Source organism: Lissotriton vulgaris, chromosome 4_1, assembly GCF_964263255.1.
Source record: "Lissotriton vulgaris chromosome 4_1, aLisVul1.2, whole genome shotgun sequence".
NCBI lineage: Eukaryota > Metazoa > Chordata > Amphibia > Caudata > Salamandridae > Lissotriton > Lissotriton vulgaris.
Window position 1 is genome coordinate 1,216,267,749 of NC_141691.1, and position 22,701 is coordinate 1,216,290,449.

Sequence of the window (22,701 nt, forward strand, 5' to 3'; positions counted from 1 at the left end):
AATCACATACTACATTATTAACTCTACCTTCACACTTACTTTCCCGTTTTGACCTCAATTAAGTAAACAATCCAATTAAATTGACATTTTTTCAAAACATTTTTTACAAATTTAAAAAACGGGTCACCTTACCTTAGTTTTCTTTTCTTTTCTTTGTAAATCCAATCCAAAGGCATGAGTTTTTTGCATCCATCCCCAAATCCACTCCAGTGTAAAAAAACAATAATGAATGCTTCAATGAAAATAAGCATTCCCTTTCGAAAATGAAAAAAATCCATTCACCAAAAAATTTTGTCAAAAGAAAAAACGTCCTTCTTGAAAAGATCGATTCAGAGTATCCCCCCCAAAAAGAATCTTCATCCTATTCCAAACGATTTCAAAATCCGAATGTCAATAAAAAATCTTCAATGAATTCAAACGATTATGATTTCCAAATCCAAAAACTAACTTCGATCCATCTTCTTTCTTCTTTTTTCTTTTGCAATCTTGAAAATCCACAAATGAAAGAATCTCCCAAAAAATTCATATCTTAAAGGATTCCATTTAAAATATGTTCAAAATCAAAAATGTTGTCTCCATAACAAATCCAATACTTCGAAACTGATCTTCTTCTTGATCCGGACTTTGCAAAACATTTTTTATAATCAATTCATTTAATAGACATTCATTTAAACTTTTTTACTGTACTATAAGCATTATTTTTATTTACAAAGTACATTTTTACTATTTAAACTATTAACAGGTGACCTGACAAGGGCATACTCTAACTACACGATCGGTGACATACTAAAAAAGTGTTAATTACATTAACATTTAAATTCAGTATTCCTCCCTATTCTCTCCTTGCAATATATCTATCTTTAAACTTCTAAATGTTTGTAAATAAAGTTATTAAAGTTTCCTACCTGAGCGCAGCTCTCATAGCTTCTGATCTGTCCATCGACGCTCCTCAAAATGGCCGCGATGAAGCACGTCTATGCGTATACGTCATCCGGAACTGTGAAGAGAAAAAAAGTACAATTGTTTTGCAATTTAATGTAATATTTAATATATATATTACAATTTTTTTATATTTAATACAAACATATTTCATGTTTCAAAAAATATGATAATTATACAAAAAATTACTTTATTTTTAATATATTTTTTAATACAATATTACTAAAACAGCCTTGCATTCTGTTATTATTATTACTAAATATTTAAAATACACTTCTTATGTGAATGTTATGTTGTTAATATTAACTAAATTTTCATTTTCCAATCTTTATTTCGACCATTTGGTCATAAAAGATGCACATACAAAAAAAATCACATGAATTCTGTCAGATTTGTTAAAACATCAATACATGATTTTAAGATCAACACAGACAATAAAAACAGTTATTAAGAATTGAAGTGATTCTAAAGTCTACCCAGCATTTTTTAAAAGACGAATACGCGTATACCAAACATTCGTAAAGAATTTGGAAAGTGCAAAAACGGTTGGGCCAGAAACATCGGATTTTAAAATCCTGTACATAGGTGTATATTCCCTGCCACCCAAATTCTTAATCAAGGGAAGCAGCCAATGCTTTCTGGCTGCCTTGTAGGCTGGGCAGAAAAAGATCACATGCAAATCATTTTCCTCTTTATCAACGCAAAGAGGACAGTATTTGGTGGAAGGGACTTGTAACCAGGTGCTTGAAAAGGACCGAAAAGGCAATGTACCGTATCTCCACTGGAGAAATAACTTTCTGGTGAGTATGGGATATATGGGATCGAAAGCCTTCTCAAATCTGTAGAGATCCTTAGTTTGCAGGAATATGGAAGAGAGGGACCCCTCTGTCTGGGTAGCTAAGGCCCTTGCCCTTTTGTGTTCGTGATACAGATTCGCCAGGGATCTCTTAGAGATTCCTGGTGCTGCATTCGCTGGTTCGGTCCACAATTCAGGGAGCCCCAGATCGGTGCAAATTGACTGGATGTTTTAGACCCAGGGAATACTGAGCGCCTTGGGGTGCTTTAATAGTTCGGCCAATTCCGCCCTATAGTCGGCGAGATCATCGCCGCTCCATCGCCTGCGCCAGAAGGCAATGGGTCTTAGACTTATCTCGTCGGCAAGTGGCCGTAGCCCTAGATCAAGCCTCAGAGGAAGAAGTGGAGTGCTAGGGGGAAGTGCGGTTATTTGTCTTATAAACCTATTTTCCGTGGAAGACAGGTTCCGACATGGAATGTGGCCCCACAATTCAGCCCCGTACAAGATCGCCCCCCTGGCCTGGGCTTTATATATCTGAATTAAGGCCCCCAGTGGGCGGTAGGTCGAACCAATCATCATCCGGGATATACCCCCGGTAATTTGCACTAATTTAAGGTTAGCCCTGCTCTGATGGGTCCCCCAGGTCATATTTTCGTTGAGCGTCACGCCGAGATATTCAAACGTGGCTACTCTTTCCAGCCGCACTGCTCCCAGTTGGGGATTCGGGCGCTGTTTGGGGCTCGGATTCAATACCATATATTTGGTTTTTGTGGCGTTGATTTCCAACCCTCTATCCTGGCAGAAGGCCACAAAGGCATCGAGTATCCTTTGGATGCCCATGGGTGTTTTAGATATTAACAATGTGTCGTCCGCGAACATTATTGCGGGCACACTGTTGCCATTTAATTTGGGGGCATCTGTGTAGTCGGTGGCGTTAAGATGGGCGATTACCCCGTTGACAAAGAGGCAAAACAGGGTCGGCGCCAGCACACAGCCCTGTCTTACCCCTCTGCCAACGGGGAATCTGTCAGTCAGTTCCCCCGACCTCCCACACCTCACCTGGGCATAATTGTTATGATGCAACCTCTGCAAGGTCAATAAAATATCTGGTGGTACGCCCATCCCTGCCAAGATGATCCAAAGTTTTCCCCTGGGCACGAGGTCGAAGGCGGCCCGTAGGTCCACGAAAATCGTGTACAAACTACCGCCCTCGAACCTCACTGTCCTCCAATAGACCAGATTCAATCTAAAAACCTGGTCCACAGTCGATACCCCTTTCCTAAATCCTGCCTGATAGGGACTGAGGGCGCCCACCTCCTCTATCCAGTCCTGGAGCCTATTCAGGAGAACCCTGCCGAACAGCTTCTGCGCTACGTCTATCAGACTAATCGGTCTGTAGTTGGCTGGGAGGAGGGGGGATCCCTTTTTGAAAATCGGGACCACCTCAGCCCCCAGCCAAGTACTAGGGATTTCCATCCCACCGAGGATACCGTTAAAAAGAGCAGCGAGGTAAGGCGCCCAGACGGTGGGCTCCTGCTTGAACAGGTCTCCCGGTAGCCCATCCAGTCCAGGTGCCTTCCCCGAAGCCAGGCCTGAAATAGCAGCAGTGACCTCACTCAATGTTATTGGATCCGCCTGAGGGCCCAGCCTCTCCGGTTCGATTGGCGCAGGGAGTTCTCCAGACTCAGCGCTATATAGGGACTGGAAGTGGGCCTGCCACACTCCAGGAGCTATGTTAGGCTCCACTGCCGAGTGTAGACTCCCTGATCCCCCATTCACAATTCTCCAGAACAGGCGTTGATCTTGAATTGCTAGGGCCTTTGTAAGTTCTTCCCACTGATTTTCCTCCCATTCTATTTTGGCCTGAGCAAGAAGCTTCTTGTAAGCTTGCCTGCGTTGCTTAAGGCGTTCCCCTCCTGTGCCCTCCTTAATTGCTCCAAGGAGTTCTGTTTTGGCCCGTCTACAGGCTACATTATACCATTGTGTTTTACCTTGGCACCTCTCCCTTGGCTTTCGTATGTTACGAGTAAAGTGGGGTGCCGCAACTTTTATAAGTTCCTCATGGGCAACAAACAGTTTGCTCCTTATATCTATTTTATTTGCCACACTGTCAAAATCCCCAACAGTTTCCAGGATGGGAGTAATCTCTGCATAAAGCAGTGGGAGTTTATCCTTGCTTGTGACCATATGCTCCCACCTAATTCTTCTCCTACTGTTATCTAGGAGGAGCGTGGGGCGATTCCCTTCCTCATGGGTCACTGGGGCCTGAGGTGCTGGATGAGCAAGGTCTAACTCGAGGGCATTGTGGTCACTGTCCAACCTGTCTATTACCCTGAAGTCCTGTATTGTTGACCATCTCGCCAATTGGACCAGGACATAGTCCAAATGAGACTCTCTTCCCCGCCGATTGTAAGTATTTTTGCCTGGTATATCGGATTTAATTCGCCCATTACACGCTCTGAGTCCAAACCTTAACGTAAGGGCAGTGATTTGCAGTGCCAGTGGGGTCCAAGCTTTCGGAGATGGCACATCAACCCATGGTACTGCCCACCTAACTTCTTCTTCTGATAAGAACCCTTCCTGGAGGCCGGGGAGTGGCTCAAAGTGAGAGTTAAAGTCCCCACCCACCACATAATATGAATCAATCGACAGTTCAGATAAGAAGTTCGAGAGTTCATCAAAGGTCGATGATTCTTTTGCCATTCCCATCGGCCTGGAATAGATGTTGACCAGCAGGAGGTTAGCTTTGTTTGGCCATGTTAATAAGACCGCAAGGATGTCATCAGAGTTGAATGGGAGCCGTGTGGCCACACAGCCCAGGTGCGCAGCAACCCACGTCGTAAGACCCCCTGATGGGCGGCCTTTGCCTTCCCACCTTGCTGGGATGAAAAATGACGAATAGCCTTGATGTCCATAGTCCTCTCTGGCCCAGGTTTCCTGGAACATGCATATGTCACCAGTTTCTATGTACTTTGCCCAAGCCGGGTCTTCCAGTTTGTTAGCTAATCCCGCGATGTTCCAGGAAATTATCTTCAAATGTTCGAAGGTGGCAGATGCCATACCATGAGGGTTGGAGGAGGTGAGTCCATGCCCCACTTCAAATGCGGGACCTATAGTAGGGGCAGCAGAAGATGCATGTGGCACCGGTGGTCTTGGCGCACCATTGCCCACAAGGAAAGGAACCGTAGTTATCCCCTCAGCAACAACTACCCCATCAGTGGCTTGGTGAAAAGATTCGGTTCTGCCATGGTCTGAAGCAGCTGGATCATTCAGGGGGCCAGAAATTGAACCGGAGGACACAGCGGGGGAACCCGAGACCCCTGGCACTGTCTTACAGACGGTAAGTCAGTCGACCCCATCCAAACCGTTCAGGCAGTTAAAGCGATTAAAATCGCAAAAAGGTGTTTCCGGCGGTTGGAAGTACGGGCGTTGTAGAAAGCCTTTGTGTTTACGTCTGTGTTCCACCCTTGTCCAGTCATCGTGTGTTGGGACCTGGTGCCTGGGAATCGGGGGGAAGAAAAAAGATACTGGGAGGGTCTGTATGGTGGAATCAAGGGATCGGTTCATTCCTCCACAAATGTGTCGTACCGTTCCCGGATCCTTAAAGGTTACCATAATACAGTCCCCCACTATGGTTTTCCTGGTCTTCCCTAGCCATGGAACCCTTCTCACCATGATGATTTCGTTATTAAAATGGGATGGCAAGGGTCGGTTCCAGTTAAGCCATTTGATTACCTTTTTCTTAAGGGATTGGTAGTCCTCATTTTCCCCTGATCTTAAGTGGGGAGCACCAGCTAAGACCACCATTAATCTATTAGCTTCAGGCGGGAGGTCTGGCCTTCGTGGTCTGGGAGTTGGGCAAATGGGCGTGGGTGGGGGGGCGTTAACCTGATCTTGATGTATTCCAGAGGACCCTATTTGAGAGCTGTGGGAGGCTAAGTCCACGGGGTGGGTAGGTCTGTTGCTTTGGTTATTGTGCCGTGCCTGGAGTTGGATGGCCATAAGGGGTTGCAGAGGGGGGGCAGGCGGTGGGTTTCTGGGGGGGGCTTTATTGGCATTAGTTGCAGCTTCTGCTTTGGAAGGATCCCCAGCAAAGGAATGGGTTCCCACTAGCTTTGTCTGCTTACTTACTAGAGTGTTCAAAGTGGTAAGAGAAGTTTCTAGTAGGGTGAGCCTGATCTCGACTTTTTTTAAGCTGTCGGTAATGGGCTGCAAAAGGGAGCAGAGTAGGAATTCAATGCTCCCTTTGGCAGAGAGTGGGAGGTTTAAGTTTGAAGAAATTACCTCTGGTTCTTTAGTGGTGGCCGTTATACTGGGGTTTGGGGGCGTGGGCGGTGGAATGGTAGGCACTATCTCAGTAGGCTTCCCCGATAGAGCGGTGTTAGTGCGTTTCTTGCCAAAGTCAAGATGTGATATTTTGGATTTCCCCCGCCCCCCCACTGTTTTCCGAGCACGTTTACTGGGTGGGGGCCTATGTAACTTCGCCACTACATTTAATTTGGACTTGCTCTTATTAGCCAATTGCGTAGGTGGGGTTTGAGTTACCAGGTTAACAGGGGTATGGGAGAACTCAAGAGGGGCTGGCTCTGTGTTTTTTCCAAGCGCTATCCCTGGAGTAGAAGGAATTTCCCTTAGTAAGACGGGAAAGTCCTCGAGTGTCGATTTAATCAGACTGCTGGGTGGAGTGCCTTCCTCTTGAGTGGTGGGATAAGGAATGATATCGGTCAAGGGCCTGGTTTTCATAGATTCAATGGAGCGCCTGCGTTCCACCCTACGCTTCTCAAGCGAGCTTTCCTTGTCCACTTCTCCTTTAGTGGGTTTAAAGTAATTATCCAAAGTCCCAGAGCTGGAGGCGCCATCCCTTGAGGGGGTTTCCCGTGGTGGGGGCGAAGGCATTGCCTTAATTGTAACACAAAGGGGGATCAAGAGAGTGGGCCCAGCCCAGCCTCCTTCGGCCACTGACGGCCAAAGACGGTCCCGCCCTTGTCCCGGGCTTCTCCCGCACGCTCCCGCGCAGCGGTGTTCGTGCACTTACTTATGGCCTAGGATACAATTGGGTAATGGGTAAGGGCGTGGCGATGAGGGAGAGCGGCCCAGGTGTTGCGGGCGGAGCTGAGCTGTGACTCTTGGGAAACTGAGTCCAGCCCCTCCTGCTCGCAGCCCTCACAGCCCTTAGCCCTGGTCTGTCCCAACGGCAGCTCCCAAGTTCCAGGCGCCCCTTGGCGAAGCGGGACCCGCGCAGCGGGTTCCGCGAGACGTGAGGTCAGGGGCAAAGGCAATGGCGATCCAAACGCCGTCCAGCAGGTCCACGTACTGCCCAGGTATGTGCGAGTGTTGTCCCATGTAGAGGGAGGAATCCGGCAGCTTTCACTGGTCAGCTGAGGGCGGGGCGATGAGGGAGAGCGGCCCAGGTATCTACAATACTCTAATTTGCCTCTGATCTGTCCCGCATCAGTCTTCTTATAATCTTGTAAATGATACATGCGGAGAACACATAGCCTGCTATAGAAATAAATAAAGGACAATACTTCCCATTGAAATCAATGGAAATGCATGAGAAAATAAAAACTTGTATTTTTGAAAAATATTTTCCCCTTATCAATTTTTTCTAAAATATTTGTAAAAAATAAAAATAAGCATCAGTTTTCTGTCTCTTATTTTTAAAAATATATATTTTTTAAATACTTTTTAAAAAAATTAAATTTAAAAATAGTTCTGCATCATTTCCCCCAGATCACGGAACCAACGCATCTCCCTTTTGTGAGCCTGTTGTTTACTTTGCGTTGCGCATCCAGGTACTTTGTTGAGAACTTTTTCGCATTCATCATCAACTTGAACTAAGTAACTTTTATCATCTTTAAAGCATTCTTAAGTGTAGTATTGGGGATTTTTGTTGTTTGTGGTCTTGTGTTTAGGTCTATATAAAGAATACTTATTTTTATAAAACTTGTGTTGTGCCCATCTGTAGTGTTTTCACTGTACTACTGTGTATATTCACAAATGCTTAACACACTGCCTCTGAGATAAACCTGTCTGCCACCAAGGGGGGTGAGCAGGGGTTATTAATGAGTATAATCCCCTTATCCTGACTTAGAAGTAAGGGTCCCTATTTGGACAAAGTTGAATACCATGGCCAACTAGAGACCCTCAGATCTAACATTGTTGAGCCAGTGAGAAAGAGTTATGGGATCAGTGATACAGAGGATGAGTTGTTGGAGGACATTTTGAATAGAAGACCCCCTCCATATCAACCGAGTTCTGTAATAGTGACCCCAAATGCTCCACCAATGGAGACTAGATTTACTGGTACTCAAGACGATTTTCTGAAATTAGGAGTAGTTCTGATAAATGAGAGCAGAAACCTGAAGAAAATCCAAGTACCTCTCAAATTATGCGATCTACAAATTAATTGACTGAAAAGATACAAGAACTCACTAAAAACATAGAAGCTGTAACTGTGACTGTAACAATAGGCCCTGTAATTCCCGTGTTTGAAAATCAGAGGATAAAAGAACAATCCCTTTGAACCAAACTTTACAAAAAGTAAGGGAAAAGGTCTACCCAGATTTGTCTGAAGTTAGGAATACTAGTTGTATGACACCACCCGAATTAACCATAAATCAAAGTCTTCCGTACAAGTTTCCAATGGGTGCGGAATCGGAATCAGTAACATCCGAAAGGAGTGTAGATAAATTTGATTTAACAAGAACCCAAGTAGGACCAACTGCAGAAGAGTTAAGTGATTGGGTTAAAACGTTGCAATTAAAAGATAAGGAACCTAAAATGTTAGATGTGGTCAGATTTAAAATAGATATGGAAGAATTAATCATTTGAACGATTGGAACTGAAAGGCTAAAAACCTACCAAGATGATGAACTTATGTTTATGTGCAAAAGCATTACATGGAGGGCTAAAAATCTGCATGACCGACTAGAAGAAACAGCAAATGAACTTAGAATAGATTTTGCAAAAAATAAAATGCTGCAAAAGCCTTAATGAGTAGATTTTACTGAAAAGGATATAGACAATTTAAAAACTTCAGGAAGGTTAACCCAAATAAAAAGAATTGATTGTATTGCTGAGAAAGTAGGGAGATGTGGAACGATGGAGAAGCAAATGGGTAAAGAACAGGGGAAGAAAGCAGTGATAAAACATCATTAGCATTTCCAGTTAAAGACAAGGAACCTATAGAAAATGAATTCCCTATGAGAGAAATACCAGGAGGAGGTTATGTGCATTTTCCATGGACTAGGCAGGATATATTGTCATTTATAAATGATTTCCCCAGACTACGAGAAAAACCAGTAGAATGGTACAGACAAGTAGATCGATTTGTGAAAGTCTCAAAAGTATTGTGGGAAGATTTGGATGGATTGTTTGACAGAGTAGTACCAGCAGATTTGTGGTCTGAATGTAAAATAACAGTGGACTGGCCAAAAGCAGAGTATCCGAGGGACGCTAAAACAGGCGCTCCAGGACCTGAGGTAATGCTCAAATATGATCAGGTAATAACGTTCTTGAAGAATAAAATTACTCCAAGAGAAACAGATTGGGTAAAGATTGACATGGCATTGCAGGAATCTAAAGAATCAGTGCATTCATATTATGAGAGACTGCTCTTAGTGTTTAAACAGTATGGTGGGTATGAAGAACTGAGTGAAAAGGACTTGAGCCATTTTGTATATCGATCTGTCTTCGGTTTAAGACCAGAGATAGGTGAAGGCAGAAGGACTGCTCTAAGGGAATCTACTTGCCCTCTAAAGCGGGAAATCCAGCGTCTTGCCTGTGGCCTGGGAGCCCGTGTGCTCGGTCATCCTCTTGCCCTCTTAACCTTGCTAATCAGCGTCTTGCCTGGGGTCTTGGAGCCCGTGTGCTCGGCCACCTTTGCAGCAAGGTCCTCACTTACAGCAACTGGGAGCGGGACTGCGAGGACCAGGAGCGCTTGCGTGCCATCATTCCGCGCACCTGGTGCCTCTTCCCGCCCCCTCCTCTCTGTGTGCAATAAAACACCTCGCGGCCCCTGCTTCGCGGGTGCCGCTCGCAGAAGGACTGCTCTAAGGAAATCTACTTTCCCTCTAAAGTGGGAAATCCAGCGTCTTGCCTGTGGCCTGGGAGCCCGTGTGCTCGGCCATCCTCTTGCCCTCTGAACCTTGCTAATCAGCGTCTTGCCTGGGGTCTGGGAGCCCGTGTGCTCGGCCACCTTTGCAGCAAGGTCCTCACTTACAGCAACTGGGAGCGGGACTGCGAGGACCAGGAGCGCTTGCGTGCCATCATTCCGTGCACCTGGTGCCTCTTCCCGCCCCCTCCTCTCTGTGTGCAATAAAACACCTCGCAGCCCCCGCTTCGCGGGAGCCGCTCGCAGAAGGACTGCTCTAAGGAAATCTATTTGCCCTCTAAAGCGGGAAATCCAGCGTCTTGCCAGTGGCCTGGGAGCCTGTGTGCTCGGCCATCCTCTTGCCCTCTGAACCTTGCTAATCAGCGTCTTGCCTGGGGTCTGGGAGCCCGTGTGCTCGGCCACCTTTGCAGCAAGGTCCTCACTTACAGCAACTGGGAGCGGGACTGCGAGGACCAGGAGCGCTTGCGTGCCATCATTCCGCGCACCTGGTGCCTCTTCCCGCCCCCTCCTCTCTGTGTGCAATAAAACACCTCGTAGCCCCTGCTTCGCGGGTGCCGCTCGCAGAAGGACTGCTCTAAGGAAATCTACTTGCCCTCTAAAGCGGGAAATCCAGCGTCTTGCCTGTGGCCTGGGAGCCCGTGTGCTCGGCCATCCTCTTGCCCTCTGAACCTTGCTAATCAGCGTCTTGCCTGGGGTCTGGGAGCCCGTGTGCTCGGCCACCTTTGCAGCAAGGTCCTCACTTACAGCAACTGGGAGCGGGAATGCGAGGACCAGGAGCGGTTGCGTGCCATCATTCCGCGCACCTGGTGCCTCTTCCCGCCCCCTCCTCTCTGTGTGCAATAAAACACCTCGCGGCCCCTGCTTCGCGGGTGCCGCTCGCAGAAGGACTGCTTTAAGGAAATCTACTTGCCCTCTAAAGCGGGAAATCCAGCATCTTGCCTGTGGCCTGGGAGCCCGTGTGCTCGGCCATCCTCTTGCCCTCTGAACCTTGCTAATCAGCGTCTTGCCTGGGGTCTGGGAGCCCGTGTGCTTGGCCACCTTTGCAGCAAGGTCCTCACTTACAGCAACTGGGAGCGGGAATGCGAGGACCAGGAGCGGTTGCGTGCCATCATTCTGCGCACCTGGTGCCTCTTCCCGTCCCCTTATCCTATGTAGCCCAGCCTCCTAACGCGTTCGCGGGACGTGCGTGGACGAAGGCGCGGGCGAAGACCGGGCAAAGAGCGGGCCGTTTGAGGCCGTTCGAGAACGTTAGAGACTGGACTGGGCCACCCTATTTACATCAGGTACTACCGCCTAACTCCACATCTTGGCAAAACTTATATCACCGTCCTCTATTCTGTCGCCCCTGAGCCATATTGCCCACTATGAGCAAAATGGAGACCAGGAGCAAAGCCAACCTGTTAGCCAACGGCCCCACAATAGCTACCCCAAACCAAGGCAAAATAGACAACTATTGATAGATGATATCACCCTTCTAGAAAGACGAATCTCGCAGGAAATAGAGTGGGTCAGGAGGTCATCGATGGGTGTAATAGCGATGGCAAAAACTCCCGAAGATAGGCGGGTCATAGATAGCTCACAACTGGGTGCCTGTGGTGGGGCACAACGACCTACGAGTATAGATCTCTCTGAGGGAACAATAAGTGATTTAGAGGACATGAGTATTCTCTCATTGCCTCTAACACAAATCACCCAACCACCTAACCTAACAAATACGGGGGAGGATACTGATTTAACCATTCAATGCCCCATCTTACTTAGGGAAGAATCGGCCACAACAATTGATACCCCAAATTTAGTAGGGTCACCTAGTGCCAATCGGGGGATAAGGGAGGGTGCCACCCAAAAAAGGATAGCGGGGAAACAAAGCACTAAGGAAAGGAAGACCAAAAAAGCAAAGGGAAAAACAGGGAAAACCCACAACACAGCTAGCCCTGACCATACTAACCAGGAAAGAACCCCACCGGTGACAGCGGTAATAGCAATTGATCCCTCCCAGCAACTGCCCAGTGATACCCTCACTGACCAGCCACCTCCAAACATGGAACACAATCCTGAGATAGCAGAAGAGGACATATCATTAGCTGACATAGGCCACCTTTTGAAGACGATCATAAGCCCTCTAGAAGCACGCCTGATGAAAATGGAGGCGAGATTAATCAAAATCGAGAAAACCGCCCTACAGATTATGGACTGTTGGAAACCGGGGGCTTCCCGCCCCACGCTACCCAACATTGACCCAAAACATAACTGTAACTTGGTTTCTTCAAAACCTGTAAAAGCTAAAGAGGTAGTGATAGTAAATACAGCGGGTGACAAAAATATCAAACCACACAGTAACCAACCACCCAAATCAAAACCCAACTCAGCAACGCCAGCTACTTCTGGCCCCACCAAACAACTCCCCATCACGCAGCAGCATTCAAATTTAGTTAATGATAACGTCCAGTTGAATGCACAACACAAGAGTTCCCCTATACCCCCCTTGATCACCCACCAAGATACACGTGATTCGAATCATTCAAAGGCAAAACCACCAAGAACAGTCACAGTCAATCTCCCACCTGAAGTGGCGCCATATACTGTTATCTTAATTGGGGTACCCGAATTAAAATCAGACTCATATGAAACAGGGGAGTCTCTGAAAAATAAAGTCATTAACTGGCTCTCAACACATAGACCCCTCCCCAGAGGCATGACCAGCGACATTCGCATGGTAAGAAGAGTCTCGTGGGTAGGCAAGAGACCCAAAACAATCAGTGGCGATTGCCTATTAGTGAGTTTTAGAGAACCAAGAACTGTCTCTTTCATATGCAGTCCAGCTCTGGAAGATGAAGGGAGCGCTATTCATCCTGTCCCCCTCTCGTTCTTCTATCCACCTAATGACCATGCAACAAATGCCCAGAGCAGAGGACATTATCACAACTCACATGATAATTGGGAGGGCAACCCGGGAAGGAGGAGAATTCCCTACAACCAGTCACGAATACCCCCCTTCCGCCCAAACACATATGGCGATTCCCAGGGATGGGAAACTGTTCATAGAAGAGGGATGGGAAGGGGTGGATTTGAAAGAGAGGAACCATGGCCCCCGAGATTTCTTCAGCCACCATTCTTACCATTGTTTAATCATTATGAGTGTCTTGAAATGGTGGACTGACAATTGGCCTCCACTAAAGGGGCACAAACGCAACCAGCAGGGTATGAAAGCGGTTACTATGCACCCCGACCCGTAGGCAGGAGAAATCCACTACTGGGTCTTTAGACCTGTCCCAGGAGCCACATAAAAGGGAAATTGCCCTAGAAGGCCCACCATTGGATGAGGGGCAAATGGATAGTGCCCCACAGCTTGAAAACATAAGACCCACGGCCAAACAATTTGACACCCAAAATACCCCACAAACCTTAAAAATTCTTTTATGGAATGTGGCTGGCCTAACTAACAAAATAGACACGGACACATGGGCCGATCTAACGCAACCAACAAGCGTCTGTCTCTTCCAAGAGACCTGGACAAGAGAAGAGACTTCCTTTGGGGGCTTCCAGACATATTCTATTCCCGCTGTCTGGAGTGGGAAAGGCAGACCTTCCGGAGGCTTAGCAACCTGGGTCGCTATAGACTTAGGATGCCGAGCTTCAAGATATCCAGTAGACTCGGTAGATATACTGGCCGTCTTACTTGAATGGCCGGGTCCTATTAAACTTTTGGTTATAAACATCTACTCTAGGCCGGTCAAAATAGCGTCCACCTCCAAAACTATAGAAACTCTGTCAACCCTTCTGGAAACCATCCCTCCGGATATGTCTTATCTAATAGGGGGGGACTTCAACTCACACTTTGAGCCACTACCTGGACTACTTGATGGACCCTCCCTAGAGGAGGATTCAAGTTGGCAGGTCCCTCAGACTGAAGCATCCCCTCCCAGAGCATGGACACCCCTTGCCATACAGATAAACACTCTAAACCTTACCTATGGTTTGAGAGCCTGTAACGGCCGCACTAGGTCCGACATCCCGTCCAAATGTACATACAATAAAGCAGGGAGGCAATCCAGAACAGACTACTTCCTGGTACAATTGCAGGCATGGAAAAGGGTGGTGGGTTTTAAAATAATACCCAGGCACGATAGTGACCACAACGCCCTGGAACTAGAATATACCATTCCTTGGGTGATTGTGACAGGCGAGGAGAACTGGAAAGGAGGACATCTACTGGAGAACAATAGGAGGCGGATAAAATGGGAAAAACTCGCCTCTAGTGGGGAAAAGCTTGCCTCACTCTATGCTGGGATTACTCCAATCCTTGAAGAGGCTTTTGACCTGTGGAATCCAGACTCTCCAACAGATAGAAGTGAGGACATAGCGCAAGTACATGCTCATTTAATAAAGAAGCTTGAAACTGATCTTTTTAGCACAGACCGACCTAGAGCATAGGGACAAACCAAGAACACCTGGTATAACAGTACCTGTCGCCTGGCAAAACGAGACCTCCTATTCACCATAAAAGAAGGAGGTACTAGGGAGGAGATCCGCTCTAAAAGAAGTGCGTACAAATCGCTCATAGCTAACGCTAGAATAGAGTGGGACGTACGGCACTGGGAGAATCTATCGGAGTCCCTAGCTAAAAGGGACTCCCGTAGATTCTGGAGAATAATCAACCATGGGAGCGGGGATCTCCCCTCTGCAATTGAACCCAACATAGCGGCCAATGTTTGGCAGGATCATTTCCAACAACTATATGCCCCTGTACATGATGAGTTAGCAACATCAACTTCCAATAGCCTCACCACATACACATCTCCCCCTTTCACTCTAAAAGATGTTAAGGTGGCTATAATGGGTCTTGCTTCCGGAAAGGCCCCGGGTTTAGATGGGTGCCGGGTGATCTTTTTAGGCAGGAACCTGGGATTTGGGCACCCTATTTGATGGTTTTATTCAATGCAGTGCTGGGGGGAATGAAAATTCCAGATACTTGGCTGGGTGCAGAGGTGGTCCCGATATACAAAAAGGGGCCGCCCCTGCTCCCCGCCAACTATTGCCCAATCAGCCTCATTGATGTAACCCAAAAGTTGTTTGGAAGACTAATCCTGGATTGGCTCCAGCGCTGGATGGACGAAACTGATATTTTAAGCCCTCTCCAGGCAGGATTTAGGAAGGGAGTGTCAACCGTGGATCAAATACTCAGACTAAATATCTTATACTGGAATCTTATACTGGAAGACAGCTCTTCTGGAAGGGGGGTCACTGTATGCTGTCTTCGTGGACCTCCGTGCCGCCTTCGACTTGGGGGCGGTACTGGGGGACATGGGCATCCCTGGAGACATTCTCCAGATCCTTATCAGGCTACACACAGATAATTACGCCCGTGTAAGATATGGAAAGGGCGGTAGGCTGACAGGTTTCCTGTCCAACGCGGGGTAAGGCAGGGCTGTGTGTTGGCGCCGACCCTGTTCTGTCTATTCACGAACGGGGTGATAGAACACTTGTGTAGATTCCCTAACATTGATGCCCCGCAATTGAACAGCAGCAGGGTGCCATCGATTATGTTCGCGGATGACACCCTGCTGTTGTCAAAAACACCTATGGGGCTACAGAGGGTTCTGGACGGATATTTGGAGTTTTGTAATGAAAGGGGATTAGAAATAAACCCCTCGAAGACTAAATTCATGATCCTCAGCCAAAAGCCCAAGAATAGCCCAAATCCCCGCTTGGGATCTACACCCCTAGAGAGAGTTCAAGTGATTGAGTACCTAGGCATAACCCTCAATCAAAACTTAACCTGGTTGCCACACAAAACCAAGGCAACCACAAAACTAATTCAGAGGGCTGGTGCTATCACAAGAATTGCAAAAAAATCCTCCCTTCGTCCACTGGCACCTGCAATAAACATTTATAAAGCCCAAGCATGAGGAGGAATCATCTATGGGGATGAGCTATGGGGATATACACCGCTACAGTCTATACAGGACGCAGAGAACAATTTTATCAGACAATTGGCGGCCCTTCCTCCGAGTACCCCCTTGCTCCCCTTGAGAATGGACTTAGCACTGCGCCCTATCACCGAAGAACTAAGCCTCAAACCTCTGACTTATTGGAGGCGGCTGTGGAGCAGCCAGGGTTTGGGCCACTATAGAAGCGAACTACAGGAGCTCCTCAGATTAATCCAAGTGTCCAAAATTCCATGGCTCAAGTATATCAGGGACATGTGCACGACCCTTGGAGTACCAGAGCTATGGTGCAATCCAGAACTAATGTCCGCAAGGCTCCAGAGGAAAGAACTCTCCAAATTGTTCTATAACTTCATGCTACAAAGATCTTTGAGTCTAATCCGGGAAGGCTCTCTAACTGACAGTTTTACTAAAGTAAAAGACTCTTACAGACCTGAATATGTCTTAGACGCTATGTCCCCAGTGCACGTAAGGAAGATCTTCCTGCAGTGGAGATACGGCTCTCTCCCCTTGAGGTCCTTCACTAAAACCTGGATTGGGAATCTAGACTCGAGCAATTGTCCTGCGTGCAATTACAAGCTGGAAAGTGACCTACACGTGGTCTTGTTTTGCAAAGCTTATAGCAAAATCAGGAGCTATTGGCTGGTCCCCTATCTAAGGAACCTGGGCTTTCGGACTTACGCCCCAGCCTATAGAGTGCTCAAAACTGACCTTGCAGCCCCAACTGTGTTTGTAATGGCGAAAGTCTTGGCGGCAATGTGGAGATCACGGGCAAGAATCATAAGGGACTCTAATGCGGCACGATCCATAAGTTCTTAATCTAATCTAAAAATGTATTGTGTAACCATGAACTTTGATTTCTCGAATTTAAAAAAATTTTCTGAATCCATTTTTAAATCTTTTTAATGATTTAATGTTGTTTACTTGCATATCTTTTATGATCTCAACGATCGAAATAAAGATTTTTTTGAATTTGAATTTGAATTTGATATGATAAAACACAACTTGATGTGTTGGCAGTCCTGCTCAGTGGACGAAGTTTTGAGGTATGCAAAATATTGTAGTGATGAGTTTGGAGCTAAACAAAGAGAGCTTAAAGAAAAAGCTATGTGGGCACAAGTGAAAGTGGCAGAACAACAAGCCGCTCAGTTAGGGAACCAAATTAATAATGAATGTCAGGCCAAAATGAAAAGTAACTCAAGTAAAGGAAAGGGACTAGCAAATTTAGAAGAGGCAAAGAAAAGTGGCCATGTCACAACTGGAGCAAGTTAGGGCATTGGAAGAGCGAGTGTAAGTTACCTCCAAAGGTTAACCCCGAAAATACATAATTGAATCCACAGGTGCAGCATGAGGTAAATCAACAATCGTCACCACAGCAACAGGTAGTCAACCAGCAGAGTCAGGTGCCACAACCACCACTCCCACACAGTGTAAATCTCCAGAAATACAGTGCAGAGACAGTATTCCATGGAGGAGAACAGGTTACAAGACCACCCCGTGTGAATGCGATTCCACAGTATTGACTGAACTCAGATGGAAATGAATCAGATGAAAGTTGTTGACGGTGTCTAGGAGAGGAAGAGGAGTGAGTGCTTGGCACAACTCTAGAGGTAGATCAATCTGGTCCTTTTGTGAATGGAAAGGTGAATGGTGTAAATGTTACCTTCCTAGTGGACACAGGTGCTACCCGTTCTACCATTAGATCAGTAGAGGTTCAGAAACCTTCCTCTCGCTGGTGAGTTTATCCAAGTAGTAGGAGTAGCGAATAGGCAGATTAAAACACACCTTACTGAACCAGTTGAGGTTGAAATTGGCAATTTTAAGGAAATGCATAGATTTGTGGTCTGTGACAGTAGTCCTGTTAACCTGCTTGGAAGGGACATACTGTGCAAGATGAACTGTGCCATTTATTGTTCACCAGATGGCATTGAATTCCAAACTGCAGATGAAGGTAGATTGTATAAAATGATCATGTTGATGATAGATTCAGAGCAAAATGGAATGTTTACCTATGTTTGACAAAGAAAAGACACCTGGTGAACTGAAGGAAACAGTCAAAGAAGAGGTGTGGGACTTTACAGGAGAAGAGATTGGATTAATGAGAGGTGTGAGTCCTGTAAAGATTTCTGTGAAAGAATGAGTAAATTATCCAAATACACCCCAGTATAAATTACCAACATAAATAGTTGAAAGAGTAACCCCTGTTATTGATAAAATGATTGAACAAGTTGTGAGAAATAATGAGCAGTCCATGTAATTCACCTATAATGGGACTGAAAAAGCCAAATTGAACGTTCAGAATAGTGCAGGATTTGCGAAAGGTAAACAAAATCGTTGTCCCATTGTACAAAACCCAGCAGTAATCTTATACCAAATTCCAAAAGATTCAGAATGGTATACAAATATTGACTTATGTAATGAGTTCTTTACAGTTCCTTTACACCCTGACAGCCAACCGATATTTGCATTTCGGTTTGAAGACCGTATTTTGGCATGGTGCCAAATTCCCCAGGAGTATACTGAGAGTCCTTCTATTTTTAATCAGTTGCTAAAAAAGTCACTGGAGAGTCTAGACATGCCAGGAAAATCTGTACTGATTCAATACATTGATGACCTACTGGTTGCATCAAGAACCACAGATGCATGTGTTTCAGATACAACCGCTTTGCTGAATCACTTGGCAATAGGAGGACATAAGGTATCTCCATCAAAATTACAATTCTGTCAGAAGGAGGTGCAGTACTTAAGTCACAAGATTTCAAAGGGAACAGACAAGTCACCATAGAAAGAATCAGAATAATTTAAGGAGTGAAGCCCCCCAAAACGCAGAAATAAGTGAGAATGTTCCTAGGGATTGTAGGGTACTGTCGACAATGGATCCATGGATTTTCACTGATTGCAAAGCCTTTACAAAGACTGACTAGAGCAGATGTGAAAGACCCCGTAGTGTTGAAAAAAATGGAAATGGAAGCCTTTGAACAATTGAAGACCAGTTTATGTGAAGCACCAGCACTAGGTATGCCTGATTATGAGAAAGAATTTGAACTGTATTGCAGTGAAAGAGAGGGATATGCATTGTCAGTTTTGATTCAGAGACATGGAAAAATGAGAAACCCCGTTGTATTTTTTTCTGCAGTGTTGCATCCAGTTGCTAACGCATTGCAAGGATGTCTGAGAGCAGTTGCTGCTACGAGTGTGAGTTTGGAGCAGAGTAAAGGTATAGTGATGGGATGCCCAGTGAAGGTATATGTACCACACTCAGTGGAAATTCTCCTTACTAGGATCAAGACTCAGTTCCTGACAAACAACAGGATGACTAAGTATGAGAAGGTCATCCTGGGTGCAGATAATGTGACTGTGACAAGATGTGTAAATGTGAATCCTTCTACATTGTTACCTGACACTTTGGATGCAGAAGTGAAAGATGAAGTTGATCACATGTGTCTGGATGTGCTTGAGTATTGTACCAAGCCAAGACCTGACATTAAGGATAAACTACTACCTGAATCTGACTATGTGATGTTTGTGGAGGGTTCATGTTTGACAACCGTTGAAGGTGTTCTGAGTGCTGCCTATGCTGTATGTACAGTGGCAGATGTCTTAGAAGCATCTTGTTTGAAAGGAATTTGTTCTGCTCAGGTGGCGGAGCTGATTACTTTGATTCAAGCATGATTCGAGAAAATTCGAGTAGTCATAGTGACTGAGAGTCAATATGGCTTTGGGGTTGTCCATGACTATGGCCAACTGTGGTCCCGAAGAGGTTATTTAACTTCTGCAGGATCCCCCATTAGAAATGCTGAATTTGTAAAGATGTTGATTGATGCAATTCAGTTGCCTGAGAAAATTGCTGTTGTAAAGTGTGCAGCTCACAAGAAAGGAGATGACGACATTACTGGAGGCAATCGTTTTGTTGACTCCATTGCTAAATATTGTGCAAAAAATGTTGCATTTATAAATCCGAACAGGAAAGAAGAACATATTTCAAGTGCTAACACCAGTGGTTGAAACTTGGCAGGAAGTAAAACAAATGCAGGAAGAAGCGAGTGAGGAAGAAAAAGACATCTGGTTGAAGGCAGGTTGTAGACAAAGAGAGGAGGATGAAATTTGGGTTTACAAAGATGAAAGACCAGTAATGCCTGATAGCATGATCTCTAACATGGCTCGAAAGTATCATGGTTAAGCACACATAGGCAGGGACGATATGATTAGAATGTTTAGACAAACCTGGTAGAACTCCAAGTTTAGGATGATCGCTGAGAGCCTTTGTCGGCGATGTTTGGTGTGCCAACAGCTAAACCCAAGAAGAAAAACGGTTGTGAGTTTGGGAACCATAGGACGGGGGGAAGGTCCTTTTATTAGAATGCATTTAGAATTCATGGAGTTGCCGCCCTGCAACCGACTTCGAGATGTACTTGTAATCATTTGTCTGTTCTCACGGTGGGTGGAGGCCTTCCCTACCAGGCAGAATGATGGAGTGACTGTTGCAAAACTCTTGTTAAGAGAAGTCATTCCACGTTTCGGTTTCCCAGTAACCATTGAGTCAGATCATGGTACACATTTTCAGAATGAACTTGTTCAAATGATTTGTGAAGCACTGGACATTCGTCAGAGATTACATTGTGCTTACAGACCAGAAGCTTCTGGGGTAGTTGAACAAGTAAATTGAACAATAAAGAACCGAATTGCAAAAATGTGTCTGGCCACTGGATTGAAATGGCCTGATGCCTTGCCACTTGTTTTTGATGACCCTGAGGAGTACATCTGATAGAAAGACAGGAATAAGTTCTCATGAAATACTAATGGGAAGAGTAATGAGACAAGCATTTTTTACCAGTTTGGTAAACTGTTGGCTATAAATGATGATATCATACTGGATTACTGCAAGAACCTGTCTGATGTGGTGACTTCTGTATTCCATCAGATGGGAACTGATGCTAACACTTAAGAAAAACATTCAGCTCATGATCTAGTCCCTGGAGATTGGGTTTTGGAAAAAGTGCACAGGAGAAGAAACTCTAGATCCTCGCTGGGAGAAGCTGAGGCAAGTTATTCTGGTTAGCACCAATGCAGGTAATTGTGCTGGAGTAAAGAGATGGGTGCACTCCAGCCACACGATTCGCGTGCCTGAACCCGAAAATCCGCAAACAGATGAAGCAGAAAGCACTACTAACTCTGATTCTGAAGGTGAACCAGATCAAAATCCAGATACTCAAGCTCGACCTGTTCGTAAATATCTGGAAATATCAAATACTAGTTCAGCATCTGAGGGAGAATGTGAAGTCATTGAAGTACTAGATTCTGAAGATCGACCTGAAAGTAGAGATCTGGTAAGACCTAGTACCAGTTTGGACACTGATCAAAGCAAAGAAAAAATTGGTAGCCAAACATGTTCTGAAGGACAGTTTGAAAACTCTGGAAGCAGGAACGTTAATCATGAAACTGGTGAGAAGGAAAAGACTCGCGATGAGGATTAGCTTCCAAGTACCAGCTATGGAGGAGTTCCTAACAGAGTAACTGAACTGACAAAAGGAAACACAGATTCAGTGAATGAAACAGACATTATAAAGTTCAAAATAAGAGGAAGTGATGAGAGATCTGAAACTTAGCCTGATGACAGTGATGATGAGACACAATTAAGGAGGAGGATAAAGATAATTCTATAAGTGATTTTTCGAAAAATACTTTTTCCAAACTATTGTCTGAATATGTGAAAACGATGGACGCAAGTGACTCCTATGTCTGTATGAAGTTGCCTGCATCTGTATCAGAGGGCATGACTTATCATCACCTCCCTTTGACGAATGGAGTTACTTGTAGTGTGTTATCTAGTTTGTTTTACAAAACAGGTAAATTGGAGTATTATTATTCTAATTCTGATGACACCATTGCAACTTTGAAAGTCAGAGTCAGTGGAGAAGTGTGGCTCACTGGTTAGAGGAGGCAGACCCTGATGCAGAGGTCAGACCCAGGACCAGGGTTCGATTCCCGATGCAGCAGGGTCTTGAGCTCAAAAATGTCCACAGACTCGATAATTCTCGCCTCGGTACCTGCTTGAATCATGGGTTCACACTCTGCAAATCTGGGCAATAGCTTGCTTAATCTCCACTACGGCCCCATCGCGATGGGATGCCTGGTCTTCACCTTGGGGATGCCCAGTAAGGGTTATCTCGCAGGGAAAGCCAGGATGGGTTCCCAAAGCAAGTGCTAAGAGACCTGTCGGTGATTTGGCACTATATAAATCGAAATTAACATAACATACCTGAATTTAACAAAATTGAACCTGGCAAAGTTTGTGGTGAATATTTTTTAGAAATGCAAGAACTGACTTTTGATTATGCTTTCAACATAATTAGACATGTAAAATGCGCAATGAAGAGAAAGCCATTTTGGATATGGTAGAGGAAAGGAGAATCCAATACAAAAGAAAAGCAACTGCAAAGAAAGCAAAATCAACAATGTGGTCCTTTGAGGATGAAAATATTGAGGGAAATAATGTGAATGTTGCAATAAGTATAGATACACCACAAATAGGGAAATTATGTTTTCAGAGAGATAACACGCTGTATGATAATTATTTTGTGGGTGCAAGTCAATGTGAAGATACCTATATTATAAAAGGGGGATTTAAAGGTGGTGATGATCCTGTTTTTCCTGGAATTTATTTCTTGTGCGGTAACAAGGCTTACTATTGATTACCGGACAATTGGTATGGATCCTGTTATGTAGGCTTGGTCTTTCCAAAAATATTTCATGTAGATAGGGGAACTAATGGAATTCATGAAATTGGTAAACCATTAACCCGTAGAAGAAGGGAAAGTGTATTGGAAATAATAGGTGATGTTTTTGGAGCATTGATACCAGCAGTAAGCATATCTTTTACTGCAAACAAAGGGGCTCATTAT